General features: G+C 38.4%; 1 long non-coding RNA gene across 1 annotated transcript in view; it reads left to right on the top strand.

The window, feature by feature from the left end:
• The first annotated feature begins 259 nt into the window (after positions 1 to 259).
• Positions 260 to 11210, top strand: part of LOC137181267 (uncharacterized) — a 60946-nt gene continuing 49995 nt past the window's right edge. Inside the window, exon 1 of the long non-coding RNA XR_010928139.1 lies at positions 260 to 983. This is a non-coding gene — a long non-coding RNA (uncharacterized lncRNA). The remainder of the gene's footprint in view (positions 984 to 11210) is intronic.

The raw sequence follows: 11210 nt of genomic DNA, 5'->3' as shown, positions 1-11210 counted from the left end.
TATACATCACTAGCCGCACACTTTTTTTCACAACCACGAGTTGGGAAAAACATCTATTGTGTGGAAACGTATGATTCTGTTGAGATGTGTTTTTTTGGACTGTGATTGTGCAGATGTCAGAGTGGGAGCATAGATTTATTTTTGTGTGTGTGCGCGTGGAGAAAATGTGAGTGGAATAACAAATATTTAACTTGTTTATTGGTATCAGACGATTAGTGGTTGGGTTATCCATGATAGATTTTTTCCCCCTCACCTCATCTTTACTGTTTTAACTACCCAACAGTATATAAAATTGTTTAAATTGGCTCTGCTCCTAACTACAACAGTGAAATGCTACAATACGCCAGGAGGAACAATTCAGCGTGTAACTGAGTATTTTCACAATGTAGTGTTATTACTTTTTCTTGCAGGACATGAAAATGCAATGAATACCTCAACCGCTGCTGTTGAGAGCCAACAATATTGATGAGGAGTTAAACAGAAATTAGAGGTTTAGCTAATTAGCATAATTAGCATTATCTTTTCCAGGAATGTATGCTCTTATACTGTATCCTTGCAGACGATTATAAATGCAAAAACACTTTAATTTAACCTGCGTACTACTTCACATAAGTCTTGTTGGCGGTGCATCACTCACATGACATACTCTACCTGTTGTAACACAATTCCAACGCACCTTCTCTGATAGGGCGGGATATTAAAACCGTTGGCCTGCTGCGCCACAGCTCGTTAACGGTTGTAACACCGCCAGAAACACTTTCAGCTACCATAACCGCTGCTTCTTCCACTCAAAAAGCATTTCTTAACCTACCAGAGCCTGTGGCACCATGAAGGCTTTGTGCAGGAAATAATTATCAATTTTAGTCGGCCGTTAGTCAAACTAACCAACAAACAAACTAACCCAGGGACACTTGTTTCGCTGTGGACTGCGTCAGACCTGGACCCAAAGCATTCAGCGCTTAACTTCATCACTACTTCACCGGGTAAGTGTTTCCTGGTTGTGCTATCTCCTTATTGATGTCTTGGCTCTGTTTTTTGTCTTTCTATGCTTAGTTATTGACAGTAAACCCTATCTTGGTGTTTTATTGGTTGGTTGGTTGTTTGGCACCTGGTGCTGTCAGTCTTTCTACTAGTTTAACTAGTGGAATAAATTTTTAATCTCCGCCAGGCAGCTAATCTCACTTAGCCTACTACTGGGCACATCAGCCTCATATTATTTGTGCCCATTTTTGGCTGTATGGTGAAGGACCTCTTGTGGTTGAGGAAAAAATATTTAATATCTTGAAAACAGGAATATTTGATGTTGAGAACAAGTTAAGCATAAGACTCCTGTTTTGTCTCCATTAAAAATACATAGAGGTTATATGACTTGTCTATAATAGGCTACAGGCATGTGCACTTCCTTGAACAGTCGACCACATTACATTTTCAGGACAGCTGATATTCTGGATCAGAAGGCCATTGTTTTTGACCTATATGAGTAGCCTATATACAGGCTAACCCCATTAAAAGCAAATACTTTTGAATCAATAAATTGGTAAGAATTGAGAGAGAGAGAGAGAGAGAGTAAATTGTCGAGCCATGTGAAATACTTTCAACTTGCTCAAAAAAAAGTCAATTTCATTTTGTAATTATAGCTATAGAATGTGGTGTCGTGGAATAAGAAAGGTAGGCTATTGGTTTGCGTTTGTTTAAGGATTTTGTGTTGAGAAGAACATCCGTTTACTGAACATCAGTTATTTACACTCTTTAAAACTCGTCTCAAGTGTAGATAACTGATCTTCTCTTCTATTCCCTTCACAAAGAATTAAAATGCGAGATAGTTTTCCCCCTTCGATTGGTTGTGATGTTAAGGTTGAATTGCTTCACTTTTTGAACCTAGTGAGCAAGGGGTGCATTTCACAGCAGGGGTGCATAAAATGAGGCTTACCTAGTCTGTTGCAAGCCATATTTTGGCATTTAACGTGGCTCAAAAACTGACATCCATAGAAAAGTTTGATCTCATCTTGAACCAGAGCATCTGAAGATTAATTCCATAACCAATATGTTATGATCCACTTAAGTTAGGCACAGATGAATAAACCCCCATTTTTGTTAACTTCACTGCCATCTTGACTGTACACACCTGGCAGAGATCTGCACTCTATTGAGTGTACTCTTCTAGTTTAGAATTAGGAGTGTGAATGGGTTGAGTTGTGGCGTATTGCCTGGCCATTGCCGCACATAATATAGGTTACACTATTGTGGTTTACATTTTTACATATTTGGCTAAACTTTGGTGAAAATATTTAAACTCAAAGCAACAATGGGGTCGGAGCCTGGATGTCACATATCAATTCTGAAAATACTCATTGTTGGAGCAGTTTGTTAGGGCCATGGCTGGAGCATTCACACATGTAGCAGGGCCCATATAAAGCAACTTATTTAAAGTGACTACTGGTAACTGGGTTTAGATGGTGCAAACAGTTTGCATACATACTTGCCATTTATTGGTTCTTTTTAAGTGTATGAACAGAATATTCAAAACTTAAGTCATTGAAGAACTGTAAAATTGTTGCTGTACTCTGTATGCTCATAAAAAAGGTCATATTTATTGTTATTAATATTATAACTGTGAAAGATACAGTATGTAATTATTTTAATCAGAGATTAATCTGTCAGGTTTTTTCTTTTTTGAGCAATCGATCAATCTTTGGTCTATGTGTTTTCAGAAAAAAGCCACAAGTCTTCACAATTTCCCAAATTTGGTGTCATCAAATGTCTTTTTGACCAACAGACCAACTCAAAGATAGTCAGTTTACAGTGATATGAAGAAAGCAGCCAATTACATTGTAGAAGTTGACACTAGTGAATCTTGTGCAATAAGTAGATTATCAAAATATTTGATTAATTATCAGCTGTTTGACTAATCACCTAATTGTTTCAGCACTATATTTAAGTGCTCACTGTATCTTTCTTGCCAGATTTGGTAATAACCAGACCAATTGTGTGTGTGTGTGTGTGTGTGTGTGTGTTTGTGATCCTTTAAAAAAACAACTCACTTCAAGTGAGCATTCCCCTATAGAAACATGACTTCCATGGATATTTTTTTCATCACTTTTGAAGAAACACAGCTGAGTGATAATTTTTAGCAGTGGAACGGATTGTTAAATCACTCTGTAAAATGAATAGGTCTATAAGCAAGAAAAAGTGCTCTTCAGTTGTAATTGTCATAATTGTACACAGTATTACCCATCTGGTACATTTCTTCATAATGTTGGTCATATATCAAAGCCTTAAAACTCCCCTCTGATCTGCCCTCTGCTGTTGTAGAAACACACACACTGAAATGAAATGAAAAGATGATAAAATTCAGTTCCCTTGGTGGCTGATCTGGCAATAAATCATGTCCGTTTAATGAGGAGAGGGATAAATGACAATGTCGGCAATTAATTAGAAATGTATCTTCAGTCTGTCATATCTTTGTGTGTGTAGTTACAGAATGCATGAATGTACCTCTGTCACTTCAATACCGTCATAATTAAACCTGGCAGAAGTTGATATGATAGTAAAAATATCTAAATATAGACGGGGGGAGGAGCTGTCAGTCTGGATGTAATGACGCTCCAAGTCATATTTAGACATCCAAGCCACACTAATGCGCTGTAATGATCTCATAATGAAACATGAGTGTTTCTCATGGTGTAAGAGGCTTCACTTCAGTGTGTGCGGGTGTGACGTCTGTCTGTACAATAATCCTAATCCCCATCCTCATCCTTCCATACTATACTGCACCTGCTGCTACTACTACTGCTGCTAATAACAATATTAACTGATTAACACTTAACTTTATTTATTGTGAAAACAGTTAAATAAATTCAGCACAATGACGCACACCCAGAATAAAATAATGGATACAATTTAAAACAGGGTGGAGAAGATTTTAACATTAAACATTAATAAAACACAATAACCAATTAATATTAAATATCTTGCACACGAACACAGGAGTTTTCGCTTATTCTGGGATTACGTGATGTCACTGAACTCCATGTGCTAATAAGAATGATAAAGGTGCAACAAAGCTAACTGGAGAATCAGAAAAATACCAATCAACCATTTCTGTCTGTACAAGCCCACATAATCCTGAGAAAAGGTCTCATCAGTCAAAATTAAACTCACCTGTGTTGGTTTACAATGGTTGCGCAGGGTCTTTTAAACATGAGTGAAAATCAAACCCAGTCAAAGTGCATTTGCACAGGTGATATTAAGTTAACACTTAGTTAGAAAATAGCATGTTGCAATCTGACTGTGATACATTACATATAATAGGTAGATGTTGGACAACTTTGGAAGCATTACAATAAGTGCAATTATACTCTATAGGAACAAGAGCTATATGATATCAGAAACTGGAAGTGCCTCCTTAACCATTAACTAAAAGGGTGCTGGTACTGCAGTAAAGGGACTTTGAGGGCTTAGAGTTTTTTTTGGTTTTTTTTGGTTAAATATCATGCTTGGTTAAATATCGTGCTTTTAATCTTGAAAAATTCTCTCCTTAAATTTCATCCTGCCTTTGGACATTTAAAGTTTTCACTTCAGTTATATTGTTCTTACCACAAAATGGTTTTGGATCTCACCAAAAAACCAGTTAGCAAAGATGGTAAGTGCTAAATAGTTGGCGTCTGCTTGTAAAATGTATTTTACAAGCAGACGATGAGGTGCTTTTTATTTCAGGTGATGCACCCCAATTATAAAACACTTTATGAGTCTTTTGTCAAAAATTCATCTTCATCAAGCAAAAGACAGGGCCATTCCCTTTTAGTTCCTAAAACACTACAAAGTTTTTACTTGACAAAAAGTCAAATAAAAGAGAGGGGAAAAAAAGTGTAGATACAAGGAAAGAGACTATCAGCTGGATTAATGACACTCAGATGATACTCAGGAGGATGAGGAAATCTTTCCCTCATCAATTAATTGTTGAACAGTGTCCCAGATCTGGGAGAGAAAAGCAGATCTGACACTCACTACTGTGTGCGTTTGTATGTGTGTGTGTGTGTGTGTGTGAGAGAGAGAGAGAGAAAGAGAGAGAGAGAGAGATATATCTTTGTGAGGATCACCATGAGTTAGACCTTGGGACATTTTTTCAAAGTGAGGACATATTGACTTGTCCTCACTTGGGTCTTCAAAGGATTGTTTGAGGGTTAAGGCCAGAATTAGGTTTAGGTTCAGTTTAGGGGCAACGGTTGGAATTAGGCATGTATCTCTGATTAAGGTTAGTTAGGGACAAGGGAATGAATTATGGTTATGTATAGAAGTGCAGAAGGTGTGTGTGTGTGTAGGCAGTGGGATGGTGCATATGTGTCTGAAAGTGCCAGTTATACCCATTTTATACGCATAAAATTATTTCTTCTTTCACCTGTACCTTGAATAAAGTAACATTTCTTTCACACATGCAGTAAACCTGCAGCAAGGAGCCAATAATCGAAACCCTTTTTTCACCTCCTCTAACTTAATGGAGACTCTCCTCACTCCTGAAGCAATGAGGGATTTTAGGACTGCCAATGCAGCACAATTCTTTGTCCTGCTTTCCACACAGTGCAGGCTATTCTCATGCTGTATATTATAAACATGCCGCTGGCATATTTAGGAATTCAGGATGTTACCTTGCACATTGTTATATCTTTAGTGGGATGTGCTGTTGTCTGTTTTCTTTCTGCAGCTGTGTTCACAAGTGGCTCGCTTGTGTTATGGTTAAGCAATGTGTATTGGTCAGCTCAGCATATTGTGTAGCCATGCTGCTACAGCTGCTGAAATGTTTCTGTTCACTGATGTGTTCCCATCTATTAATTTCAGTGTGTTTAATATTTTATTCCATCTTTAATTGATTTAAAAGTTAGTTTGTGTTTTTAACCTATATCAACACTAAAAGTCGGCTGTTAAACTAGCAGATGCTGTACATCAAAGATGCAGTAAGATGAATTTCTTGGAAGAAATTTCAGTATGAATTCTCCCTAGACTGACCCGAAAAAATCATTTCCAAAACATCTGCAATGGGACAAAATAAACATAAATCACTGTTGGGACATCTGTCCCTGTCTGTGAAACGTTAGAAATCAAGTTCTGTATTTGCCTTGTGAGCAGAAAACTTTTGAAAGAACCTGCCTGTAAAAAATAAACAATAATCACTGTTACATTAATTAATTAATTTACAGATTATTTAGAAAGATGATAATAGAGGATCCTCTTGCCATTGTTTAGTGCAATTGATAGATAAAACTTACTGTTTACTCCATCTAGAGAGGGCCAGATCATTTATAAATATTATATACTGGGTATTTACATTGTGTGGGCAGGTGTAGTGATCAGGTTGACACACAAGAAGCACCTAAACCTGAGTCAAATATGTATTTTTTTTTTTTTAAAGCATTTTCAAGATCTTTAAGCATTATCAAGTGAGCGAAGTTTACAACATCACATTTGATTCAATGTCAGTAAAGCTGTCAATAACAGAAAGGTGTAGAAGTGCAGTGTATTCGTAAAAAACAACAACAACGACAAAACAACCCTTGTTTCAGATTTATTGAAGACCAAGTGTGTAATACACGAATATACTGTAGCTTCTCACTGACATAAGGGTGAGCCACATACCACAATAAACAACACATGTGCGTATTAAGACATGGTTGTCATTCCTGCCGGTTGAACCAGGAAGTAGCTCTGCAGCGAAATTCTAAAGTTTAACTTTAAAAATTTATTTCACTTTCAAACTACTGGACCTGGTTACATCCTGCCTGGTTGTTCTGCTGCACAGCCCCAGTAGCCATCACTGTAACTCTCCGTTTATTGGTGTCTGAGTCCAAGAATATCCATCATAAAGTCTGCGATTAATGCTATCAAACTTTTACCTCCAAATGTTCCAGTTATTTTCATTTTCCAGCAACACACTAGCAGCACATTGTGACACATCTGGTCACCTTGACAATTGTTCTCTAAAAAGTCTGACAGCATCTGATGTTCTGTTTCTGTTTTAATGGCGCATAGATGACTTTTGTTGTGAACATGGACAGAATCAACATAAAATGTCAGTTTGCAAACAGACATGGCTTTTGGCCATGGTGGTTGTTAAGTATTGAAGAGGACATAACACGCACATTTCCAGATCTGTATTTTATTTTTGGGACATCTTTGCATAATTTACAGTTCAAAAAACTCCTTATTTATCTTACACTGGCTCTTTGTGCAGCCCCTCAGTTCAGCCTCTGTCTGAAACAGGCTGTTTTAGTTCCTGTCTCTTCAAGGTCCCCCTCTCAATGAGCGCACTCTGTTCTGATTGGTCAACTTCCAGAGGCTGCTCCTTGGCCTTGACTTCTGCTAACTCCAGAGGCCACTTAAACAAACAGTAGTAGTCAGATTTTGCTCTTTTCTTTTTCTTGCTCTTTACTCAAAATATAAACTTCTCAAATACATCCATACATGTTTGAGCCCCGAACTGTTCAAAAATATGTGAGTTGACCACACCAACAGCCTGTGGAATAACCTCAGCAATAAAGGCTACCAAATAGACTACTGTTTGTGGGCATGTGCAAATGATCTGATGTCAGTTTGGGGGGTGGGCGTGGGGGTGGGGGGGGAGTAGAGGTAACATTACAAACAGAGTTTTCAGAGCAGGCTGAGGCCCTGGCTTTTGGCTTGAAGGCGGCATTTTTACATACATTCATCTCAAGTTTTGGAGCTTTTTTGATGTTTTTGATTTGTTCCATGTCTTAATGTTTCACATAGGCATCCAGCATTATAACAGTATATACATGACAGAAAATCACATTATATCTACCTTTAAGACAAAAATGATAATGAGCCAGATTTGACAATATTAGGTTTTTAAAAATTCAGATTGTAGAATATTGTGGAAATAAAGTCAGGACTCCAATGAGATGACCTCTCGACAGTTTGGTTGTATTGTCTGTCGTTATGCGTTACATTGCACATACATTCATGGAAATATCAGAAGAAACGATTCAATATGATCCAGGTCAAATTAACTCGTAAAGCTCTGCAACCTTAAAATATACAAAAAACACAGGTATGGTCCTTTTTAAGAACTGTTACTACTCATAGCAACTTTTTATAACTTTGATCTGCAGTTATTACAAATAGAATTTAAGATTTTCGTCTCCCAAAAGATGGTTTTGTGAATGTATCTTCAGCAGATCCTTGCGTGAACCTACTGAAGACACTAATACAAATGGGGGAGAAAAAAGCAACATCTAACCTAAATAACCTCTTCCTTACGAAAGGTCGCTCCATTTGGAGTTATGGACAAACACTGGGTTGCTCTTTGATTTTGATGTTCCAGCTCTGGGAGAAAACAGTACAGGATGAAAGGCCTCACTATCTGCACTGGATCAGTGGATCTGCCCAGGGCCTCGCAACAACAGCCACACTACCCCAGTGCTGCCACCGCTGCCTCCTGTTTTGCGGCATGTCCTATTTACTTATTTATTCGTCCCTCCTCCACCCACGACTCACATCTTATCTCACCCATTAAAATTAATCCTCATCTAAAAATATCCACTCTTGCTCGTCAGAGAGGATGTAATCGAGGAGGAGATGGTCTCTCTCTCTCTCTCTCTGACAAGAGCTTAAGTCTCTGCATGTTGTTGGGGAAAGTGTGTCAACTTCTGAGGTAGAAAAATGACAAACACAACCTGTTTGTAAAACTGAGATCTTAATCTCATATTGCCATACTTCTTTGCCAACTGAGACCTGAATGGGATTGCATGTCTGTCTTAGTGTTTGCTGTTTTTTAAAAGAACTGCAAGAGTTTGTTGACACAGTCACTAACTGTTGAAGACATATAAATGTAGTAATTTAGCTCAGTCCTCAGTCAGTCACTCTATAGTCCTATTTTACAAGCAGCATGAGTTGGAAAAATGACTAAAAGCAGGCAGGGGAGACAAACTACTGGATAAAGAACAGATATTTGAGACGGAGCAATGTGTTGAGGTGACGATTGTAAAGAATTAGCCAGAGTGTACAGTAAATGGTGTAAAAAAAAAAAATAGATGAGAAGATATGACATAAGAAATAAAATCTCAGCATTTTCTACTGGCTCTTATCTTAATTGGTAAGTTATTTGATGGCGAGCCACTGGTGCGCATTTCCCTCCGCCTCAAAGTTTTATACTGATACTAACACATTGAGGCAATGCAATCACGACCTGTGAAGCTGTTCGGGTTGGATAATAACTCTGTATTTGTGTGTGTGTGTGTGTGTGTGTGTGTGTGTGTGACCTTGTGATTATGCCCCTGTGTGATGCTTTGGCCTGGCTGATTACCTGTCAGCAGGTTTTGTGCATCTGACACAAACATGCACACACAAATCACAACCCAGCAACAGACAATACCCACTGGGCAGGTCACCACACTGTTGCTGGAAGCATATTGCTATTTAACGGGAGCAGACGCACGCACACACACATAAATGGGCGCATGCAGGGTCTGAAACATAGATTGTGTATTAGTAGAACCTAGGGGTCCGACATTGAGACAGTTTGTGTGCCATTAGAGTGGGATTTTATGTTGTTGTCTGGTGTACAGTGATACTGAGTGAGACCAGATCTGCACACAAGCACACACACGTGTACCTACCTAGACGCAAACACTCATCACTCAATGAACTCTCCAACATGGGAGAATTACGCCAGCAGGAGGCATATTTGGTGAAACTACTGATTCTGAGTCTTGTCATTTTCCTGCTCCACACCTATGTGAAAATAATGTTTTGGTCTTAACAGACACACAGTGATCAAACAGTGATTTGTCTCATTGGACTGCATCTTTCTGGGACTGAAAACAGGTTTAAAAGAGCTCTGTGACCCACACAAATATTCATCTCTCATGATTGATTTCTATTTTGGTCCTCTTCATCTGCAACTTCATATCTCAGCATGTGTGCATGTGTGACTTACTTGTGACAGCACTGCATTCTTGAAGTGATGAGCTCAGTAAATAATGTTTTTTCCCCTTGGAAATTTAAAGCAAGATTTTGATTTTGGAGAGGATTAATGAGTTCATTAACACAGTCAATCACAAATATTGGCTGCTCATGCGTATCCATAGCAATGTCACACACTTATTAGTTTGGCAGCAGGGGGGCGTAGTGAGGAGGGAGATCGTCCTCATCCTAGAGAATCTGGACGAAGTGTCGACTATCTGTTCTGTTTCCACTACTGGAACTTAAAACACATGTGACCTGAGACTTTCTGTTACCTAATGCATTGACACTTAAAAGTACCGTTTTCCATGCAGTGCATTGTGGTGAAGTGCACAATGCTGACTTATCACCTTTTATAAAAATATGTCAGCAAACAGTTGCCTATCCGACTAACATTAACAATAGTTGTTTTCTCTGTTTAGATTCGTTTTTGTTTTCACCAACGCCTGAGTGAACTAACTTTTTTTTTTCTGAAAACAACTGCTTGCTGAAACTGGAAAAGAGGCTTGTGAGAGCGGCAAGACTGAATCAACAGAGCATAGTTGCCAGCGGCGAAAGCAAAAAGATGAGCTAAATCGTTTCATAGGGCTGAGGGGGACTGCAAAGTCGGGTAACACGTTTCACATTATACAGTCATTTGATCAATTGTTAATATAAAGATATTGATTAGTGCAGCTTTAAATGTATAATGTCAGAGGTGTCGATTGTGGTGATGAACCAAGACAGAATCATCACCAGACTGCGGCTCTCCTTCGCTTTACAGATATTTATAACAAGTGTCAGCTCATTGTTTTGCTGTCAGGCTTCAACTTTACTGTCTTGGTTCACTCTCACCGCTCTCCACAGCCACAGGACTCGAATTCAACAATCAACTGTCCCAGACTTAACAACCGTTGTCCCAAATTGAAGCTCTTTTTTTTTTCATTCTACATAGGCCTAATAAATATAGTTTCATAACTTTTGTTTCAGTAACTCGCATCACTTTATCGACTCACTCTGCTCCGCCATAGAAGTTCTGAACCCTTAATTTTATTTTAAACACTGTGCAGCTTCATAGTGTAACATGACATTCAGTCATTATCTCCTTACTGCTGCCCCCCCCCTTTTAAAGGAGAGGTGTTTTTAACAGGAGGAAATTACTGTAATGTTTTAAAATAAAATGCTCTGTAGGTTGTCAGTTTTTTTTTTGTTCACATCTCCTGGTGTCAGTTTTTTTTTGTGTTATTGTTCTTGCA

The sequence above is a fragment of the Thunnus thynnus genome, chromosome 4 (genome assembly GCF_963924715.1).
Source record: "Thunnus thynnus chromosome 4, fThuThy2.1, whole genome shotgun sequence".
NCBI classification, from domain to species: Eukaryota; Metazoa; Chordata; class Actinopteri; order Scombriformes; family Scombridae; genus Thunnus; species Thunnus thynnus.
The sequence above is the reverse complement of the archived record's forward strand: the minus strand, read 5'-3'. Positions and strand labels throughout refer to the sequence as shown.